Source organism: Protopterus annectens, chromosome 13.part0 (assembly GCF_019279795.1).
Source record: "Protopterus annectens isolate FY-2018-M chromosome 13.part0, PAN1.0, whole genome shotgun sequence".
Lineage (NCBI taxonomy): Eukaryota > Metazoa > Chordata > Ceratodontiformes > Protopteridae > Protopterus > Protopterus annectens.
The window spans coordinates 507,557,915-507,580,464 of record NC_056747.1 but is presented as its reverse complement, the minus strand read 5'-3'; positions in this window follow the sequence as shown (position 1 = coordinate 507,580,464).

Here is a 22,550-nt window from a genome sequence, read left to right as displayed (position 1 = left end):
TGACATCGGAGGAGCCAACGCGAATATGGAGGAGTTACACCACCTTTTGGAAGGGGTAGAACGGAGCTTTTTTAAATTAAAAAGGCTGCAAGTACAGCGGATGCACTTGCAATATTGCTTAGATGTTAACATAGTGCCACGAGGTCTGCGCATATTTAATATGCCCAGCCAAGGACGTGATTACCCTGAACTTCTAGCAGCTTGGCAGAAACTTAATTTAGAAGCGAGTAGGAAGTATTTGGAGCTACTCATAGAGTTTTTTACGCCAGAAGAGGAAGCGTTGAACAAGGAAATCAACAACAAATATTCCATTATCTATAATGACTTCGATGAAGGTACTGTAACCCCTTTATTTGAAAACGTCCTAGACAGTGTATCAGCACTGGAGAGGAAGCTGATTACACAAAAGAAACATAAAATCAGCAGGGACTTAAACGATTTTAAATCTGGCCAAGTCTTTGCGTGGCCTAGATATAATAGTAACAATAACAATAATAATGTGAACCAAGTTAAAAACTTGGGCAATTCTTTACAAAATGTTCCTACTGTGTTGCATGTGTCAAATGTACCTTCAACTGTTTTTAATACAAATGTGTCACACAATAATGATAGTAGAATAGTGAATACAGGATCTAGAAATAGACCCAATTTAAAGAGTGCAGATAGCTCTACAGCAACAAGGTCAGTCACTACGAGAGGGAGAAATGTAGATGTGGGTATCAATAGTAACAGTACCAATAGCAGTATTGATACCAACATATCTAATCTCAGTGTTAATAGAAACATGATTACAACTGATCCTAATACCACTGCACAGGCTTTACAGTATAATATGAGCGAAATAACACCTGTAGAGGATGATAAGATCATTTCAGAGACTACAATATCCAAGACAGGTGCTAGTGCTCCACGAAATAGTTTAACTAATGAAGAGGTTGTGAATGGAGAACAGGTGGGAGGCAGAGAATCCATTAACAATCAAAATCCTGATGACTCTAATGACGTCATTCATATCATGCATCGCAGCATGAATGAAGATATTAATTTATATCCGAAGATCCAGGTGATCGGAAACACCAATAACTCCAGCATTAATGTTGAAAATACAGAGACAGTTGTGAGAAAGAAAGCGTTGGGGCCTCATTTGAAGATAGGACATGAGACTACCATGAATATTTCTTTTCCCCTCCCAGTGCGTCTGGAGAAGGGTCCAAGACGCACCCGCTCTGTGAGTCGGGGGCGTCAGAAAAGGAAATATTCGGAGGATTTTCCTCAGAACCAAACGTTGAAGAAAATGTGGAAGAAATGAATGCTAGCTCAGTATTTAATTTGTCGAATAGATCTCTGACAAAAGATGAGATCTCCCTATTGGAAAAGGGTCTAAATTTTATACCAAGAAGCAATAGCAATATAACGGAGACTGTTACAGACTTGAAATTGTTTTGTAGAAATATTATGTTAAAATTGCAGTTTAAGGACCCTAATGAAATACATCCAACTGATAGGAACTTCACCTTCAAAAAACTGAGTGACTATGTTCCAATTAATCATCCTATTATAGAAACCTATCAACGGCTAACAGAGGATGAATTACACAAGTACCACAATGAACATAGAGGTAGGAGACAGTATTATTCAGACAATCTGACCCATGGTGAGAGAATGGGCTTAAAGGGCCTACAGGCTGACAGCACCATTGTGGTCAGGCCAGCAGACAAGGGAGGACGAATTGTAGTAATGGATTTGAATCAGTATTATGTGGCCATGAAGGATATGTTACAAGATAGATTCTATGAAACTATAGACTCTGATGATATAAGAAAAATCATAACAGTAATTAAGAATATTCTAGTGGCTCTGTTTCATAACGAAATTGATGAAGATCTGTTTGGTTATCTAATGATTAAAGAACCTTTAATTCCGATCATGCATGGATTACCAAAAATCCATAAGAACAAGGTCAACCCTCCCATGAGACCGATAGTCTCAGGACGAAGTTGGATTACTGAGCACCTATCAGTTTATATAGAAAAGAACCTTAGACCTATATTAAACAATAATAAGTCTGTACTAAAAGATTCAAAACAGTTTTTATTAGATTTATATGAATGTATTGGTGATCAATTTGAACCACAGTCATTCATGTTTGCTACGTTAGACATACAATCTTTATTCACAGTCATACCGAATAGGGAAGGACTGTCTTTTATTTCTGACTATCTAAAGAAACACAGTGACTACAGTATGACCAAGGTAGAATTGATACTACATTTTTTAGAACTTGGTTTTAAATAACAATATATTTATGTTTGATGACACCACATACAGGCAGGTGGATGGGGTAGCCATGGGCACCCCATGCGCCAATAGTTATGCCAATATGGTATTGGCTCATTGGGAGGAGGAGGTGTTATTTAAAACAGGTCTCTTTGTTGAATATGTCACATTCTATCGACGTTTTGTTGATGACGTTTTCTTTTTATGGAAAGGAACAGTGGAACAACTAGAATTGTTTCTCAGTACCATCAATGATCTAACGGACTTTCTTACTTTTACATTAAATTACTCAGAGAGTAAGATTGAATTTCTCGATTTGTACATAGAGAAATTGCCCAATGGGTTGATTAACACAGGGATTTTCCGAAAAGCATGTTACAGTAACTCTCTGCTAGTGAGATCAAGTATGCACCCGTCATTTGTATTTAAGAACATTATAAGAGGACAGGGTATAAGAGCCTCTAGATTAAATCCGACAACTGAAGGTTTTAATTCAGAACTAGATTTGTTGAAGAATAGGCTATCTGAGAGAGGATACCTAGAACATGAGGTGGAGAGCAATTTACAAGATTTACCTAATTTAAGGGAAACTACTGCCACACCATATTTTGGTCATGATAACATACCCAGAGATACTGTTACTGAGTACAGTTCCTCAGTTGTAAAATTCATGACATCATTTACCTCTGACAGTCATAGAATCAGGGATATTATAAGTAAATATTGGAGCATTTTTGATATAAATGGAGAAATTAAGAATATTGTAGGTGGAACCCCTAAATTTCAATATAGAAACCGAAAAAATCTGAAAAGGATGTTATGTGATACCAAGGGAAACCAGTCTACTGCTATTACAGGACACACTGAGCCATGTGGCAAATGCAACTTTTGTCCCTATATAGACACAAGTGCTACTTTCCCGCACCCAGATACAGGGAAAGTTTTTAAACTACTACAGCAGCGAATTGCATGACTTCTAATATAGTGTATTTAGCAGTATGCGCAGTATGTAAGTGTTTCTATGTAGGGAAAACTAACCATAAATTTAGAGACCGTATCAGAGAGCATGTGTATCACATTAAGAAGAGCTATCAGAACAACGCTTTAGCCAAACATGTGGTAGAAAATGACCCTACACATACTTTCCGTTTCAGAGTCTTAGAAATAGTACCAACTAGTAGCACAGGAGGAGATATTCGAAACCATACGGAAGATAGAGAGAATGACTGGATTATACGATTAAGAGCAGACAATGGGAGAGGTTTAAATGAGAGAGTATCCATAAAACCCAAACTGAGGAAAAGAAGGAAAATTAAGTAAGATCGTCTCTGATTTATAGATGTATTTTATACATAATATATCTTTATATTTTTACAATATGCATTTTTTAAAGTGTTCTATTTATGTTTATATACTATATGCATTTTTAAGAATACTGTTACTTCTTATTTGCTATATTTATCACTATACAGAAGTACACATTCTCAACATTCATAGAAGTATTTGTGTACTTTTTTATTCACATATATTGTTTTAGTATTTTTCAACAAGCATGTGCTGTGTTTACTTACATATTCACTTAAACACAGCCAACATGATTTAGTATATAGATTTAGACACACTTTTCATATGTATTCATCAAGTTAGTTTCTCTATATATTCTAAGCAGTTGCATACACAAGCATGGGTGTCCCATAATCATATTTATTCATATATATGTGAATACACACACATTTCAGCACAGGCACTTTATATATTATTTCTACATATTACATAGGACACTCAGGATATGCCATTGTGACATGTTTATTTGTATATATGATTTTAGGGATGTATTCAGTCTTTATATATATTTATTATTTGATTTTAAATATATATATACTCATGTATATGAGAGTTGTTTTTAACATGGTTCATGATGGCAGTAATGAATATATATTAGAAGGGAATATGATGATGCTACTATCTATAAGTATGTTGAAAAAATGACATTTCCTTTTTAAGTTAAGTGATACTATTCATGCTTGATTGAATAGCCAAGACTATATATAAATAGCCTTTTAATTAACTTGTATAAGATAGACCTGATGAAGCCATTATTGGCGAAAGCGCTTGTCTGTACATAATAAAATTTATCGTTTTTGCTTGGTCATCTGGAGATTTCTTCGTTTGGATACTTATATTTATACCTTACTGCTTCACACTCAGTTAACCAGATTTTCATGGACTTTACTTGCTATTTTCCTACTAACTGAGGGTGTTTACCGTAGTGGTGGTGTTACCTTTTCAATAATCATATAGAGTTTTATATTCATGGGAATGGAGAAAAAGAGATTCTACCAATAGGGATGACTGCAGTTAGGCATACAGACAATAGGCAAGAGGGGGTGGAATATTTTAGAGAAAACTAGCAAATGTTACAAGATATTGGGAGCAAGTAACTAGAAAGGGAAAGGTAATAGAATAGGAAGTCACCAAGAATTTATTTGAACTGCAGCTTAGTGACTGCCCTCCCTGTCAAGGATTGGGGTCTATATTATATGCTCGAAGAGACTTTTCTTCAAACATATAACCATTGACACCTAAAGAGTGAACACTCTAAAGCACGAATGGCCATGTCCATGAATTTTTTCCTTGGCGAAAAAATTCATGGGGCTGTACACAAAAAACACAAACTTCAAAACCTTAATCAAGTGGGGGGCTGTGCCCCCCACATCCCACTTAACTAAACATTCCAACTCCAAGATCACTCTACGTTGAGGAAAAGGGCAATTTCTGATAATGGCCAATTGAACTCCCCACAAGGAAGAAATTTGTGGGTGTGGCCGTTTGCACTTTAGACTGTTCGCTGTTTAGGAGTCAATGATTATATGTTCGAAGGAAAGTCTCTTCGAGCATATAATATAGACCCCAAGGATTGACATCAGAGTATAGTCAAAGAGAAGGAAATAGGGGGTGCTAAATGAAAGACCAGCACTGGTAGAGTTTTAATAGAATCTAAAACAGAAGCTGCCATTAAAAAAGGCATAATTAGTAAAGCATACTGCATGATAACTATAAGAATCAGTGGACCTTAGAAAAGATTGGGAATAGAGACTGGATAAGCAATTCAGAGAGACAATGGGATATATATATATATATATATATATATATATATATATATATATATATATATATATATATATATATGTCATTCAAATATGTAACAATGTCCAGAAAATTTAGGATCTTTGCCTGGAAGTGTTTACATAGGTAATTTTATACCCCAAGTAGACACCACTCCAAAGAATTTTTCCTTACATGGATAGCAAATGTTGGAGGTGTGATGGGGAAGAGACAGGTAACTGGGATCATATTTTTTGGGAATGTAATGGGTTGGCAGACATTCCCTCTAGACCGCACTATCAGGTATGTTGGGTGAGCAGACTGGATTAACTAGGGAGATGATTTATTTTTTTTAACTATGATACAGAATCAGAATTGCCTAGACATAGTAAAGCCTTGCTGAGTCTAATTATGGTGACTGCCAGTAAAGCAATTAGTAGAAAATGGAAATCAATGTCTAAACCAACTTTAGTAGAAGTAGTGAATATAGTAACAGAGATAAAACAACTGGAATTGGGATCTTTAGAAAATGGAAGTAGCAAACAACATAGGAAAAAATGGGAATTGTGGGAATATATGCAGAAAAGTAACGAAGTTTAAAAGAAGGCAGGATTTGAATGTGCTATATAATGTTTAACTGAGGACTAGATACATAAGTGATGTATAACATTTGCAACTACAGTTGTCTCAATGGTGTCTGTGACGCATAATATTTGCAACTAAGGTTGTATTAATGTTTGTTTTTCATTTATATGAATGTAAATTTGTCTGTCATACATGATTAATTTAATATATTTTTTTGTTAAAAAAGAATTTAGGGGGACTGACAAATGTTAGTATTGCAAAGGAAGGGAATCACACAGAACAAAAGGAGTAACAACTGCAGAATGCTAAACAGAAAATAAGGGATTACCTTGATATTATGCATGAGTTTAGAAAGACAGCAGTTAAGCAACTGTTTTTTGATAACTCTTACAGCACAAAAATGTATCACAATGACCCAAGTAACAGAAAGTAGAAAGGGCTGTCACCAAGTTTAGGGAGCCTATAGCAAGGAAGGTAACAAAAGATTCTGTAGAAGCATTAGAAACATTTTAGAAATTCTATGAAAGTCTGTAAAAAGCAAAGAAATATGGAAATCAAGAAAAGGTACAAATGGAATTTTTTATGGAAGAATTACATTTGCCAAGGTTAGAGGTAAATGAGGCACAATTACTAACAGGATAGGAGAAAATGAGAAAAATGGTGATATATAACCAATCGACAGGAAAGTCCCCAGTAATTGCAGTTGCCCACCCCTAATGTAAATTTGATCTGGGACACACCTCCCAGTCTAGTGTTCACTCCACTTAATAGAGAGAGAACATTTGAGAAGGCCAACCCACTTCCTCTCTCTCCTTCCACTTTACTAAAAAAATGTACTTTATTCATCTGCTTTTACTGTATTTGTGTTTCTTCCTACTTTATTACCTTATTTTGCTTTTGCCTCTTCTTAAAAGCACTCAATTATATTTATTCTGCTGCATTTATTACTGCTTGGTAGTAGCCTGATTAAATTGTAACTATTATTCTAAGCCTGTTGGTTTAAGCACTTGGGCTTCAGACCATTTGTTTTACATTAAAGTTTGTGGTCTGCACTGTTGTGGCAGGACAGGTAGCTTACATCGTTCTAAGTTGGGAATTGCTGATTGAAGGCACAGTGTCTGTTATTCTAAAAGTGCATTAGTTCTGGTTTAAGCACTTGGACTGTAGGCCAGTTATTTTACATTAAGAAGGTTTGTGGTCTGCACTCTTGTGGGAGAAAAGGCTAGATTCTACCCTTCTGAGCTGGGAATTTCTGGTTAAAGGCTTATTGTGCCTGCTAATTTGAACGGTCAATTTCTGAAATTGGTGTGCCCTGTTTGCTGTAGCATAGACTATATTCAGGCATGATGAATCTAGCTTTGTTTGTATAACTTGAGCACTAATCCAGGCCATCTTTTTTGGAGAAGGTTCCTCTGCACCCTTGTGGCAGAAGTGTGCAGTTAGAACTTGTCTGATTGAAGACTGCTGGAACAGGGCTCAGCTGAGCTTTTTTACTGGTTAATTGGGTAATTTGTTTAAAATCATTTTGCTCATGTTCTATTGTTATAAAAAAAATTGCACTTCATTCATCTGCTTTTACTGTATTTATGTTTCTTCCTAATTTATTTTGCTTTTGCTGCCTGTTCTTAAAAGTACTTTATTGCATTTATTCTGCTGCATTTATTACTACTTGTTAACAGCCTGATTAAATTGTAACCGTTATTCTAAGCCTTTGCTTTAAACAATTGGGCTTCAGACCAGTTGTTTTACATTAAGAAGGTTTGTGGTCTTCACTGTTGTGACAGAACAGGTAGCTTACATCCTTCTAAGTTGGGAGTTGCTTATTGAAGGCTTAGTGTCTTGTTATTCTAAAAGTGTATTAGTCCTGGTTTAAGCACTTGGGCTTCGGCCAGTTATTTTACATTAAGAAGGTGTGGTCTGCACTCTTGTGGGAGGAGAGGGTAGATTCTACCCTTCTGAGCTGGGAGTTTCTGGTTAAAGGCTTATTGTGCCTGCTTATTTGAACAGTTTTTTTCTGAAATTGGTACGCCTTGTTTTCTGTAGCAGAAGACTAGATTCAGACCTGCTGAATCTAGCTTTGTTTGTCTAAGCACTAATCCAGGCCATCTTTTTCTGGAAAAGGTTCCCCTGCACCCTAGTGGCAGGAGTGTGCAGTTAGAACTTGTCTGATCTAAGACTGCTGGAACCAGGCTCAATTTTTACCTTTTTATTGGTTAATTTGTTTAAATCAGTTTGCTCATTTTCTACTGTTATATTAAAAAATATACTTTATCCATCGCCGCTTAGCTAAGGTTAAAATATTCCCAGCACCATAAAGTCTGCTCTTCCAATTTTCCCTTAGAACTAGCCAGTTTTTTTAGTTTTAGCACTCAAATCTGTTTCTTTGAGCTCAGCACATGTTCAGAGCTCATTGTAAGCACTAAATAAGCTACAAATTACTACAGCACTCAACTTTTCTCACCTGTCTAAAGGAAAACAGTTTTTAGTACTTAATAAAGCACCTATCCAGGCATGTCTATGGGTCAGCTCCCAGTGTTTTCTCCTGTTTACCGGATGAATCTGGGCATTTTGGGGCAATGCAGCAATTGCCTCATGTACACAGAGAGCCCTCTCCTCCTACCACCCAACACTACAACCTGTCAGAGATGCACTTATATAGCCAAACTGGAAGCAAAGGTCTCTTCACCCAAACTTGACTAGACAGTCAAGAGGAGAGGATAAACACTTGCAACACAACACAATCACACAGTCCCTCAAAACCTACACCACCAAAACACACACATAGAAACACAAAACACACACCTACATTCATGGAGGGTCTCAATAAAAATCTGCCCAAGCAACAGAGACTTCCAAAGCAGAAATGTAAGCAACCTCCAGCCCCCAACGCAACCCAAATGACACATAGCCCACAAACTCAGTGTGCCACCCAACCACAGCCCATAAGGCATAACAATGCACCCAGCACTCTAGTCATAGGTGACACTATAGTCAGGCACACTGATGTTCCACTCACCAGGCTAAACGAGGAGAAAGTTACTGTCGGGTGCCAGGATCCACCACAGAACACATGCATTCAGGTCACTCCACAAGTACAAATATGACTCTGTCATTGTCCATGTTGGTGTGCATGACCTGAGACGTACCTCCCTGGACTACTTGAAGAGAGACATGGAGAATTTCTCCGATCTTGTAGCCCTGGCAGGTATGACCCTAACCCTGAATAGCATCCAGCCATAACCCAAAATGATGCCACAGTACAAGGACAAAATGATTGACTTCAACAATTGGCTAAGCTTCTGGTGTCATTCTAAGGGGATCCAGTATCTGTCTGCCTGGGATGACATGATCGACAGACCACGATGCTTTGCCAGAGATTGCCTGCACCTGTTGCCCTTGGGATTCCGGATACTGGCTAAGGCTCTTGCCACCCCTATAGTGCCTTTTTTAGGCAAGGTTCAAATGACAAATTCACCACCATAACAGGTACAAGCATGCAAAATCTGAGTGTAATGTTAGAAGTCTAAACCTCAAAATGCACTCACTCAACGCACTCCTTAAAATGGAGAACATTGACATCTGTGCAGTGAGAGAGACCTGGTTCAAGGCTCCAGAGAGCACCGCTGCATTACTAGGCTATAAATTCATACCACACCTTTCGGCCACCTAACCTGGACCAAAACACTAAAGGCAGAGGCGTGTCCATATTCATTAAGAATATCCACACCTCCAGGCTAGTTGCTCAGCATAATGCATCCAAGATTATCAAAGTGCAAATAAATCTGGGCAAAACCGCAATCCAAATTGTAGCTTGCTACAGATCCCCCACCATGCCCCAAGATTCCCACTTCATTTCTTGATACACAGGAAAATATTAGGGTACAACCCAACACCCTAATAATGAGCGATTTCAACTACCCCATCAACTGGAAAAACTACTCATGTACCAACTCTTCTGCTCAACGTTTTTTGGAATTCATAAATTCCAATGCCTTGGATCAACTTATCCACATCCCCACCAGGGGCAGCAATATCCTAGACCTGGTCATTACCAACATGGGTGACCGGTGTTCCACACCAGAGGTCAATTCCTCGTTGGTCAGATCTGACCACAAGCTAATCACCCTAGACATCCACATCCTACCCCCACCCCCCATTAGGGAAACTACAGTAAAAATGTTCTCCAAAGCCAACTTCGCGCTTAAGACAGAAGTGGCAAACTTCATGACACCCACCCAGACGGACAATAGAGGTACAACTGCTGAATCCTACACAAATGCACTTTATAAGCACTTACACAAGTGCATGGATCGTGCTATCCCTAACAGAACCAATATGCTGTCCCCAAAAAAAAGGAAGCCAATCCAGTGGTCCCCTGCCATAAACAAACTCTACAACAAAGAAAGAAACTGCTGCAAAAAAGAGTAAAATCCCATGATTGGAGGAACTCCCTGGTCAGCCTCAGTAAGAAGCTGTGATCCCTCAAAATCCTGCAAAGCTAATTACAAAAACAAAATCACAACGGTTTCTAAAGACAACCACAAAGGATCTCAATGGCAACACTTAGATCTGGTCCGAGTTACAGCACAATGGCACTACATATACAGAATCAACTGATATTGCCAACATCCTGACAGATAGGTTTAGTGCTAACTTTACCCACCTCTCACCCCCTAAAGGGCCCATCTCTATACTGGAAGAATGCAAAGTTCCTGTAATCACAGCTGTACAGGTAAAAAAACACTCTCCAAAGCCAAGAACACAACATCCATGGGACCTGACAACATCCCAGGCTGCATTCTACACAAACCACAGAACGAACTGGCACCCCACCTAAGTACCATGTTCAATCATAGCCTCACCTCAGGCTTTGTGCCCACTGAATGGTGCACAGTGACCGTTATCCCACTCCACAAAGGGGGATCCACCATGGACCCCAGGAACTACCATGCCATTAGCCTGATAAGCCTGGTCTGCAAGGCCTTGGAACATATCATCATGGAACTTATAAACAAAGACACTGGTAATCTCCAAACTCTGGACCCCACCCACACCCAGTTCAGGTTTGTAAAAGGCAGATCATGTCTCCAAAACCTGATAGACTTCTTTGAAGCAGTCACCAAAGCCATAGATGAGGGTAAGGTGGTTCACACAGCCTATCTAGATCTCACCAAGGCTTTTGACATCATCCCCCACTCTGGAATTATAAACTCACTAAACTAGATATAAATCTCTATGTCACAAGATGGGTTGTCAACTGGCTCACTGATAGAACCCACACTGTGAAAGTAGCAGACGCCAAATCCGACTTCAGGCCAGTGACAAGTGGAGTACCACAGGGTTCAGTCTTGGGTCCTCTCCTGTTTAGTATATACTTCTCTGAAGTACAGGCTAACACAGAAGGTCTTTGGCTATTAAGTTTGCAGATGACTGCAAACTAGGAGCCATAATCAAAACTCCTAATGATGTGGACATCCTGCAAAAGGGCCTCACTGAGACAGATGCCTGGTGTCAAAGCCATGGCCTTAAGCTCAACGCCAAAAAGTGCACTGCCATCCCTATTGGTAAAAACTCTGCACCCATGAACTACCACATAGGTGGTAGTGTACTTAACACAAAGTGTAATAAGAGACCTTGGGACAGAGGTGGACAGTAGTCCCTCCTCCTTTGATAACTACATCACCACAGTAGTCAGGAAATCCTTCTATGTGGCACACCTCATTACAAAAGTTTTCTTATCCAGGAAAAGAGGTAATTGTTCCCCTATACTCATCACTCATTAGACCTATTATAGAGTACAATGCCCCTTTTGTTACGTACCTCTTAAGAAATCCACAACTGGAAAGGCCGCAGAAATACCTCACAAAGATGATTACCAGCCTCAAACAGATGCCCTATGCATACCTTCTCAAAAAAATTCCAGCTTTACTCCATTGCATATCGCCTACTCAGAAGCGATCTCTGCCTAACATACAAAGCTATGTCAAACCCAGAGCTGTTGGACATGCTCCACTTAAAGAAATCCCAATCCCTCCGAGCTACATGCTCTAGGAACCTAAACCTTGTCACCACAATAAACAGAACATGCTGGAGGGATTGATTCCTGTCCCAGAGACTTCCCATACTCTGGAAGAAACTACCTATCTATATCAAACAAAGCTCCTCATTAGCACTCTTCAAGAAAAATCTTGATGATTGGATGGGAAATAGGAAATTCACCCCGGGGATCACTTCTGTGGCTCTGCTCGATAGGGACACAGGAAAATAATTTTCTTGGGTGGTGAAAGCCAGGGTACCTTTTTTGGCTTGGCTTATATAGGCCCTAGGGCCAGTAGCCTAGTACCTACCTATGAATAGATGGTATTCCTTTAGAAGGTTGGAAACTAGGAGGGAAAAAAATTGATAAAATACTCTTAAAACCTTCCAGATCATTTAAGAGAAGTACCAACATCCTGGAAGAAAGCGGTGGTAGCTGAAATAAAGACTGTAAAGATCCATCACATCCAGCTTCACACAGGCTCATTTTAATACTAAACCACAATTACAGTGTTTGTGTCTATAATGGCTAAAAGAATAGCAAAAGTGATGCCAAAATTGATATAGATCAATGTGATTTTGTGGAGGGAAGGCAAACCATATGACAACATTAACAGAGCACTGATGAACGAAAGAGAAGCAGAATTTATTTGCACAGCACATCAGAGACTGCCTTCCCGATCAATGATTGATATCAGTATAGGCAAAGAGAAAGAAACGGGGGGGGGGGGTCCTAAATGAAAGACCAGCACTGATAGAATTTTTAGTAGAATCTAGAACAGAAGGCAACATTAAAAAAGGAATAATTAGTACAGCATACATAATACTGCATTGATGACTAATTCACAAACAATGGAGGATATATGCATGCTTCCCAAATATGCAACAAAATCTAGAATATTTAAGATTTTTGCTTGAAAATGTTTACACAGATATTTTTATACCCCAAGCATACTCAACAGAATTTTTCCTCGGGTAGACAGCAAATGTTGAAAGTGTGATGGGGAAGAAAGAGGTAATTGGAAACATATTTTCTGGAAGTGTAACAAGTTGGAAGACTAAAGACTCCTTGCAAACTACTCTGTCTTAGATATTGGGTGAGCAAACTGGTGCAACTATGGAAATTATTTTTCTGCGCTATGATACAGAATCGGGATTGCCTAGACATAGTAAGGCCTTGCTGGGTCTTCTTATGGTGGTTGCCAAAAAAATGCAATCACTAGGAAATGGAAAACAAAGTAAAAATCAACTGTACTACAAGTAGTAAATATAGTAACAGAGACAAAAACAACTAGAATCGGGATCCTTAAAGGGTAGGAGTATATTACACTGGAAAAAAATGGGAATAGTGGAAACAATACATACAGGGGAGGAATGAGGTTTAAAAGAAGGGATGACTTGAATGAGCTATGTAATGTTTGACTAACAATGATTGGGTAAATTGTAAGTGATGTGTAATGTTTGCAACTGGGATTATGTCAATATGGTTTGTCTTATGCTTGCAGCTGGGATTATGTCAATATGGTTTTTCATTTATATAAATGTATGACTTGCTTATAAGTGATAATTTATAAAAGTGTTTCTTGCTTACAAAAAAAAAAAAAAAAAAAAAAAATGTTAGTCGGGACTTATTCTCTAACTAAAATTTTAGGAATACCCCTAAGACCATCACTAGTAACTGGTTTACACTGAAAACCTGGAAACTGCATTAGTTGACCGGCATGTAGTTGAACTGTAGTTTTCAAGTCAGCAGAACGTCAAACCAAAATGTATCCACTACACTACAGTGAATGGGTAGTGTACTTCAAGTATCTGGGTTCAACATTGCGCAAGGAAATCAAGGTTCAGTGAGGAACAGAGAATGAGTCCATTTCCTCACTGTAGTGTGATCTCTGTGTTGGTATATTTGATGTGTCGAGGTGTGGGGGGTGCAGGGGGGGAGTAGGCCCCCCCCTGCAAAACAGTAGAATTAATGTACCTTTAACTTTAGAGTGTAATGATACATTAATGTGCATAGCAGGAGGCAAGTGATGTCACCTCCTATGTCTAATACATCGAACCACGGTCGTCGATGTAATCATTTTTGTCTTTGTTTACTTTTAGGCATTCTGGATTCAGCATTTTGGGTTGACATTCTAAATGGTCAACCGAAGTGGATTTGGAATGCCAATAGTAAACTGTAATAACAAGCTGCAAGTCCCCCTGTACATCTGAGGTGGACATCTGCAAAACCTCCATGGAAGTGGTTGGCATCTGGTCCATGCCAGCCTCCAAACTGGTGGTGGCAGAGGAATCCAAGAAAAACTGGACACTCCTCAGGGCTTTCGCCAACCTCGAGAGATATCTGGTGGAGGCGGTACAGTCGAAGAATCAGACCTAACTCTCTTGGGCTTTCTCTTCGTAGACGGCTGGTCCTCAGGCCAGGAAGATCCTTCCATGGTATTCACAGCCAACAATTTAAGTTGCTGATTCTCAAGATAAACCACTAGGGAAGAAAGCCAACTCCTCAATATCTTAGGGACAAAGGACTGATGAATGTCGCATGACGTATGATCATGGAAATTACCTAAACAAACAAACACTGTTTCTGACTATCTTTATGGCGAATCCATCACCCACACTGGTATTTCTTCTTTTTGGATGAAATGAAACCCAAGAAGCAGATTACAAGGCAAATGTAAGATAAATAAAATCATAAACCCCAATTAAGCAGTTATCTGAAAACAGCATAATCGGCAGACGAATGAGCATTGAAATAGATGATCGAAGATGGCATTTGGACTGAGCATGATACATCTGAATGTCACCTTTATGCGTTATGCCATGTGCAGGGAGCGTACATGTGACATATGGAGTACCCTTTACAACCAAAAGGCTTTGGTACACTAGCCCGATGTTGGGCTGCCATGGCAGGAAATCACTACTGGAAAGAATATTGCAATAGTGATATGGAATGACATCTACTGAATCCAGTAACATTACCATTTAAATATCTACAGCTTTGCTAAACTATAGAGACACTAATAAGCAGTGGGAATATGGATTGGAAAGTACAGGCTGAAACAGATTTATTTAGCAGGAATTATACAAGGAAAACATAAGAGCTTACCTCTCAACTGTACAGATTTTCCCAGAATGTCCAGATTTTTGTCTCATATTTTTGGTCCATTTTTCATAAAATTGTGGTTTTCTGGCAAATTAGTTGCAAATCATTAAATACTGAATTTGGAAAATGACAGATTTGCGTTTCAGACTTCATACCCTTCAGAAAATTCATGCTAATGCAAAACCTGTTTTTCTATTAACTTTCTATGTTTGTAAGAGCAATATTTAAAAATTTTCCATTTTTTTGGGCCTTTGTCCTAATTTTATTGATGGCTTTGTCCAGATTTTTTGCTCTGATAAGTTGAGAGGTATGCATGAGAGCCTTAAGATGACAAATATTAACAATATGAAAAATAAAGAAGAGTTGTGTAAAATCTTACCATAGCCATAGATGTCATTCTCTTCTATATGCTGCAGCCCCGGCTCACTCATACATCCACCCAAAAGTCTAATGCTACAGGGAGGTGTGTGTGATGCTGCACATCAGCTAACGTACATCGGCCATAAAGAGACGTCAGGTATAAAAGCAGACTTCAGCACTTACCAAATTTAGAACTGAATGCCGCAAAAGCACCAGCCTGATCTTAGGTGAGGAAAACATGCCATCAGGGTCCAAGTCAAGCATCAGGGGGAAGGTGTGGTGGTAAGTAATACTGCATACAGAAGAGGACATCTATGGTAATGGTAAGATTTTACACAACTATTTTATGTCGTTCTATTCATATGCTACAGTATTCATGAGGGAGAGTGCCAAAGCTCATGCAGTGGAAGAATTGGGTGGAGCAGCAGAAGCATTTTCCCCCCAAACCATGCAGAATAGCTCTGGCAAACCCAGCCCTGGACCTTGAGTTGACATCTAGTTTATAATGTTTAGTGAACGTATGAGCAGAAGACTAGGTAGCTGCCTCCAGGATACAGCAAGTGTCCAAACCTTTAAAGAAGGCTCCAGAGGAGGACACTGCCCTAGTGGAATGTGCCCTCACAGGAAAAGAAAGACTCTTTCCATTGGCTAAATAACAGACAGCAATAGCTTTAGAAATCCGGGGTCCTTGGGTGATAAACAGCAGGCATTCAGACATATGGATAGGATTGGTTTTCTTCAGGTGGTATCGGAGTTGAATGTGCACATCTAAAGTGTGTAGAATACTCTCACTGGAGGACTGGGGGAAGGAAAAAAAGTTGGAAGGTTGCTAGAGATAACTCAAACAGCTTGGGCATAAAGGAGGCATTAGTGCATACACAGATGCTATCCCTGTGGAAGACCATGAAGGGGGTGGGAAGACATCAGAGTTTGTAACTCAGAAACCCTTCTGGCAGAAGCAACAGCCACGAAAACAGTTTTCCAGGTGGAATGTTGTAGGGAAGAGGAAACTGTTGGCTCAAATGAGGCCAGGATAAGTTTCTCCAAAACAAAATTGAGATCCCAAGGAGGAGGGACTGGTTTCCTTGGTGGTATGATGTGAAGGATGCCTTTTAAGAACAGTTTAACTTCCAAGCTAAAATCTAAGGGTGGAGATACAGGCAGATGTGCAGAGGTAGCAGAAAGATGGGCTTTAACTGAAGAGTAAGACAGCCCACTCCATCAATTCACACAGATAGTGGATGTCCCAGATGTTTTATCATAACAGTGGTTGTAAATCCTTTTTGAGACACCAGATGAAAACTTCTACTATTTAGAAATGTAGGATTTCCTAGTTGTGGGTTTTCTGGCCTCCTGCAAAACATGAAGCATATCCTCAAAAAAGGTGTCTAGGGGAACCAAACCCATATCACCCACAGATTCATGTTTAGAGTTGACATCTGCCCTATGTGAGTGGGTCCGTCCTGTGGTCAGCTTGTGATGATTGCCCTTGGCTAAATGCAGGAAGAGGGGGGAACCAAAGTCTTGGCCAAAAGGGGGTGACCAGCAAGTTTTTGGTTGATCCTGGTGGATTTTCAGTTGGACCTTTTGGAGAAGTGGGAATGCATACAGAAACATCCCCTTCCAAGAAAAGGATAGAGCATCCACCTTCCATGCCAAGGGATGTGGGATCCTGGCACAAAATTTGGGAAGTTGTCTGTTTAGGGGTGAGGCAGAGAGATCTATCCGGTCCAGAAACACATCCCTGTGTAACATCCACTGGTGGGACTGAGTCATAGACCTGCTGAGTGCGTCTGCCACAACATTCTGAGTTGAGGGAATGTATACAGTCTGGAGAGACTTGACTCTTTAAGGCTAGCTCCCAGGCCTGTAAAGTCAGTCTGCACACGAGATAAGACTTTGTCCCCCATTTGTTGACATACCAGAGGACTGTGGTGTTGTCTGTGAACCACCTTAAGAACCCTGGGGAAAGCATAGGCATGAAGATCTGGAGGGCAAAAGTCAAGGCCCTCATTCCCTTTAAGTTGACATGTTCCTTTGGGTTGGAGAGCAGATATCTCTGACCTTCCAGGGTTGCACCCCATACGACATCTGAAGCATCCATGTACAGATCCTGAGTGGGAAGAGGTTGTAAGGATAGGCCTGGATTTCTTGTAACCTGAAGTATCCACCAGTCTAACTCCCTTTTCAAGCAGAGTAGGACTGGGGCAACAAAGTCCAGAGACTGGGAGTGTTGCATCCAAACTGCCCTTAAGAACCACTTGAATATTCTCATGTGTAGCTTGGCTAAAATGAGCATGGGAATCATTGGGGCCATGTACTGCAGGAGGTGTAGAAAGTCCCTGGCAGCCAAGAGACTCAAGGGGCAAGAGGTCCTGGAAATAAGAAGTAAGGGACAGGACCTTTTCTAGAAGGAGGCTAGCATCCTGTCTGTCTGAATCCTGCAGCCAAGAAAATGTGGTCTTGGGAAGGGGTCAGAGTATTGTGAAACCAAGACTCTCCAGGAAAGTCACCATAAAGGAGATATTCTCCTGAAGGATGCCTGGGGACAGGGCCTTGATGAGATCATTGTCTAGGTAAGGAAAATTTTGTATATCCTGTAGTCTGCAGTAGGCTATGACAGGAGCTAAGCATTTTGTGAAGACCCTTGGTGCCACATACACCAAATGGCAAAGCACAGAACTGAAAATATGAGGAAGCAACAGAAAAGCAAAGAAATTTCCTGAACTGAAGGTGAATGGGGAAATGAAGGTATGAATCTGATGTCTAATGACACCATAAAGGCCTGGGGAAGTATCAGTGGGAGAAGGGTGGGTAAAGTCAGCACACAAAAGGTGGGAACTTTCAGAAAGGTCTAGAATGGTCCTCCAGGGGCCATCCATCCTTGGAACCAGAAACATCCTAGAGTAAAATCCTCTTCCCACTTGAGAGACTGGGACTTCCTGAATAGTGCCTTGAGAAAGAAGACTGGAAATGACCTGGGAAAGAATTCCAGTTGTTCTTTGGGTGGTTGTGGGATGCTCCTGAAAGAGGGAGGAGTTTCCTATACCACGGAATATCCTTGTTGGATGATTGAAAAGACAGAAAAGACCTGGGTTATCCGATTCCAAGCAGGGAGAGAAAGAGGAGCAGAGAGAGAGTAGTAGATGCGTGAGTGGGAAGAGGTGGTTATAAGGGTAGGCCTTTGAGACAGCACAGGTGGTATGGTCGTGGTCTGTGGCCAAGTAAAACAAGCAGAGATTGTGTGAATCCTTACTTGGAATCTACCTTCTACATTGACGCTTGTCCTTCCTAGTTGACATGTAATCATGGCACAATACAGCAGCCAAAATTATAAGAAAAAATCTCAATGGGGTACTTATCTGAACCAAAGTTCATGACTTATCTGGTGAGCGACCATCAGAGCAGGTGATCGGAGAGGTGGCAGAAAAGTTCTGAGGTTGGTATGTGCTGACATCTGTTTTATATCTAATGTCCTCTAGCTGATGTGTGGTGTCGCACGTACCTCACAGTAGCATTAGACTTTTGTATACTGGCCGGACACATGAACCAACCAGGGAAAGACTCCCTCACTTTTTGAATACTGCAGCATAAGAACTGAAGGACATCTACTGAGATGAATGCTTAGCTGTAGGCAAACCACATTCAGTCGAGAATGTGGCAAACAAGATGTGAGATAGAGGGATTGATGTGTTATAGGTGGGAAAATTCTTAAGGGGCTAGAGGCAGAAGCACTAATTCTGCCAGGTCAGGTATGACAAGCAGTTTAAGGACCCATATTGTCAGACTGGACAGACTAAATTAACAGAATTCTCTTGATTTCTGGAAAGTCATTGAGGACTGAAGTCACAAAATGACATACATTTGAGTTTCAGACTTCAAACCCTTCAGAAAAGGCATGATAATGCAAAACCAGTTATTCTAGCAAAATTCCAAATTTTTTTTTTTAAATTCTCTTTATTGTTTTATTCATCACAAATGACATGCAATAAACGATAATATGTACACAAATAAAATTCCAAATTTATGAGAGTAATATTCTAAATCTGTCCCCGATTTAAAGCCTTTATTCCCAAATTACTTTTGGCTTTGTCCAGATGAGTTGAGTTTAGAGGTTCAGTGGTTATTTTTGGCAGGATTTTCCTAGCATCTCACTACCTTTTTCCTCTTAGCAACAGACAGAAATTAAAGCACAAAAAAAGAGCGTCAACAATGGAAAACAATATTACTCTTCTGGAGATCTAAAATGACCTCTTGAAAAAAGTGTGACAAAATCCCCACCCCATAAAGGGAGCATGTCAAGATAGCCTTGAACAACCCCTTGTGAAGAAAGTATGGTCTGAGTGATGCTACCCCATAAATGCAGTTATAAATGGCTGCGGTTCCAACTATCTTGTCTACTACATTGAAAGTGGACTAAGTGATGTACAACCCTACCAATGGTGCATTACCAACAGGGTTTCTTTACAACTTCACAATTATCTAGGATAAGGAGGGTCCATTGTTCTATGCCTCACATGGCTGTAATTATTTATAGTTTGTTAAGCACATAATCCCAACTAGATACAGCCATTTATTGACAAGTGAAAAAAAGCTCCTAATTAACAGTTTGCTTTGTTAATTATTTAAGAAATGCATTCATGATAAGACACAAAGACAACAGAAAAATGCTTGTAATACACTACGACTCAAAATACAAAAAAAGTGCGCTGATGCCTCAAGACTCTGTTCTTTAGTTTGGTTCTCAGCTGTAAGACCTCTGTTCAAAATTCTGTACATTGTCTATTTCTATACAGATGTTTGCCAAGTACTCTAGGCTCTTCTCACATAATAAAGAAATACAGTAGATGAACTAGCATTTCTTTACATTGTGTGCATGTGCACACACTTCCTGTAAAGGGTTGTTGGCTTCATTCAGGACAAACTTCTTTGCCTTGTACACACAGAGTTGAGATAGTATCTGCACCCCCCCCCCCAAAAAAAAAACTGCAATGGATACAAGAGGTAATTAGAAAATGAATGAATTAACAAAAATAAATTTACCAAACTTCTACTTACCTTTTTACTCCTTATCCCAGACAACAAATTACCAGCTTGAAGGCCTACTTAGCATTTGAGGGGCATCAACCTACCCCAGTAAGCTAGATGCAAGTTGAACTCCCTCGTTCTCTCAAACTTCCAAGAGAAAATGCAAGGAAGCTTTTCCTCTCAACTTTATGTTCAACTGCAGAGGAAGAACATGACAACCTATTGGATATAGGAGGATGATCCCACATGCAAAGGATCAGAGGCCAGTGTGGGTGCAATAGACTATGCAAAGGAGTTCGGCTCTCACAGCTTCTGCTTTCTCTCTTTCTGCATAGGTTCTTCAGACTTTTCCAATTCTTGCAGTGTCTCCTCTATACACTATTTTGTTATTGGTGCAGATGAAAATTTCATGCTTTTCTCATGGACTGCAGCATGCTTCTGAAGAACTGACACATCAGTGACCTAATCTGGTCATAGGAAAAAAACTCCTGTGTTAGTTCCAAATTATGATCTGGTAATACCAGGTATGGATGTAAAACTACATCTTATCAGGAGCATATATTTTATCAAATATGTGAACTTTCCAACAAACACATCAGGAAAAGTTATGAACTCCATAACTGTACGTCTCTATCCCTGGCACATGTCAAACTGTGCATTCACTTGTACTCCTTACATCCAACTCCTATAGTATATACCTGTGAACCACCATCCAATCTATGGAATTGACTAGGTAAGCACAAAATGGAAAGATTCCCAGGCCTTTCTCCCTTATTACACATCTATGGACAACTTAGTCTCTCCAAATCCATCTACTGAATGTGTTTGAGAAGTGGGGGGAAACAGAAGTACCACATAAAATCCACAAAAACATGAAACATAAGCAGAGTCCACAAAGAAGTTACTCCAGTTAAAAATCAAACAAGAAAACCTCTTGATGTGAGGCATCAACTTTATTCATTGAGCCAAATTTCTCTTAAATTGTCTAGCCAGAATTTATTAACATACCTATTGCACAACGGCATGCAGTGCCTACAGCTCTGTGATACATTCCCCATTCTTTCATTCATACTACAGATGCACTTCTAAAAATATGACCTCTCTATATCAACTTCATCAATGATTTCAGTAGACCTTTTTCCAGTGACATCAATCCAAGCCCAGGAAACTATGGTGATGTCACTAAGGGATAAGTAGATTTACTTGGGTCACAGTTTAACAAACTTTACAAAGTATTTTATGAAAAAAAGTTATGCACTCACCATATGATCCATCTGAGTTATTCTTCATTTGTCTTCAACTGGTGGGTTCCCAGATCTGACTCGGCCACATATCCAGCATGTGATCAGAGCTCAAAGTTTCTCTCCTACCCATAATGCCTCTGTCTCCTTCTTCCCTTCAGATCAAGTTTGCTGCCCAACTAGCATCCACACCTAACCTAACAACTTGTCTCATACTAAACGTCTGCATAAGCAAAACAGGGAAAGAGTAAGAGGTACACAGGAGGTGACCATGTCCTCTACTCATCAGACCACCACACAGCCTGTGCGAGGCAAGGAGAAGGGGGGGTGAAGACAAATGAAGAACAACTCAGATGGAACATTATGGTGAGTACATAACTTCTTTATTTGAAGTTGTTGTCTTCATTTGACCTTCAACCTGTGGGACAGAGTGCCCAGCTACTAAACACCTGGGAAGCTCTCATGGAAGAATACTGTGGAGCACGGTGGAATCAAAGGATGCCCTATTTCTGGATATGATGTCCAACTTATAATGCAAAATGAAGGTATGAGATGAAGTCCAAGTGGCCACAGAACAGATACCATCTAACAAAACTCTGGACCAAAAGGCTGCTGAAGTAGCCATAGATCTGGTGGAATGTTCCTTCACATGACCTGGTGGGGATACACCCCTAGCAGAAAATGCCAGAATAATACACTGGGAAAATCCAATGAGCAATGGTGACCTTACATACTGGTTTCCTCAAAAAAGGTTTAGAGTAGGAAATGAAGAGCTGGTCAGACTTGAAAAGGATTTAGTCCTGTGCAGGTAA